The sequence below is a fragment of the Lissotriton vulgaris genome, chromosome 6 (assembly GCF_964263255.1).
Source record: "Lissotriton vulgaris chromosome 6, aLisVul1.2, whole genome shotgun sequence".
Lineage (NCBI taxonomy): Eukaryota > Metazoa > Chordata > Amphibia > Caudata > Salamandridae > Lissotriton > Lissotriton vulgaris.
In genome coordinates this window covers 733,190,692-733,192,149 of record NC_141694.1, presented here as the reverse complement: position 1 = coordinate 733,192,149, position 1,458 = coordinate 733,190,692, and the positions used below count along the sequence as shown (strand labels likewise).

At 53.1% G+C, this 1,458-nt stretch overlaps 1 pseudogene; it reads left to right on the top strand.

Annotated features, from left to right (window-relative positions):
• Window positions 1–219: 219 nt before the first annotated feature.
• On the top strand, window positions 220–1,194 carry LOC147707923 (28S ribosomal RNA; annotated as a pseudogene; the record flags this gene model as incomplete).
• Window positions 1,195–1,458: the final 264 nt, after the last annotated feature.

Sequence of the window (1,458 nt, the reverse complement as noted above, 5' to 3'; positions counted from 1 at the left end):
ACCTGGGTAAGAGTGGTCTGCACAATGTTGTATTGTTGAAAGCAAAACCGATTTGACGCTGATGGGCAGCATAATAACCCAGAACGAGCCACCGCCAGGTGGTACAGAAATAGCCAAATGCCTCGTCATCTGATTAGTGACGCACATGAATGGATAAACGAGATTCCCACTGTCTCTACCTACTATCTAATGGAACCACAGCCAAGGGAATGCATTTGTCAGAATCTGTGCGGAAAGAAGACCCTCTTGAGCTTGATTCTAGTCTGGGACTGTGTAGAAACATGAGAGTGGGATGCCCTCGGGCCGCCTGTGAAATACCATTAACCTTATTGTTTTTTCACTTATCTGGTGAGGTGGGGGGCGAGCCCTGTGGGGCTCTTGCTTCTGGCTCCCGCTCTGGGGACAGTGGCAGATGGGCAGTTTTGACTGGGTCGATACAACTGTCAAACGATAACACAGATGCCCTAAGGCAAGCTCAGGGAGGACATAAACCTCCCGCGGAGCAGAAGGGCAAAAGCTCACTTGATCTCGATTTTCAGTATGAATACAGACCGTGAAAGAAGGGCCTCACAATCCTTCTGACTTTTTGGGTTTCAAGCAGGAGGTGTCAGAAAAGTTACCACAGGGATCACTGGCTTGTGGCGGCCAAGCATTCATAGCGATGCCACTTTTTGATCCTTCTATGTCGGCTCTTCCTAGCATTGTGAAGCAGAATTCCCCAAGCGTTGGATTGCTCACCCACTAATGAGCTGGGTTTAGACCATCGTGAGGCAGGTTAGTTTTACCCTACTGTTGATGTGTTCCTGCTCAGTATGAGAGGAACCGCAGGCTCAGGCATTTGGTGTATGTGCTTGGCTAAGAAGCCAATGGGGCAAAGCTATCATCTGTGGGATTATGACTGAACACCTTTAAGTCAGAATTCCCCCTAAACTGTAACGATACCACAGTGCAGTGGAGCCTCAGTTGTCCTAGGATAGCCGGCCTCTTTCGGGGGGCGGTGCGTAGAGCCGCTCACTTTTGGACCGGAACACAGACGGAAGGGGACCGCCTCCATCACCCTTAGTGCACCACATGTTCGGGGGTACCCAGTGCTAAGTCATTCGTAGGTGACCTGATTCTGAGTCAGAGTTTTGTAAGTACCAGAGCAGATACCTTGCTGTGATCCATTAAAAGTCATCCTCTGAGCCAAGCTTTTGTCTCTCCATGTGTGGGCGCCCGCTGATGCCCTACTCTACCATACCCGGGCATGGGTCCCCGGGACGGCGGGAGGGATGCAGAGGGGGCGATGCGGACCTGTAGGAGGCTGCCTCCACAATGTGCCCACCAGCCTGGGGCTTACCCTTGCCGTCCCTCCACCACCGGGAGGCAGGGACGGGCCACCATCCCTTGCGGGTCAGCAGGGTGAGCAGATGGCCTGGGCCAGCCAGGGACACCCCTTCCCACTGCTCCCACGCAAGT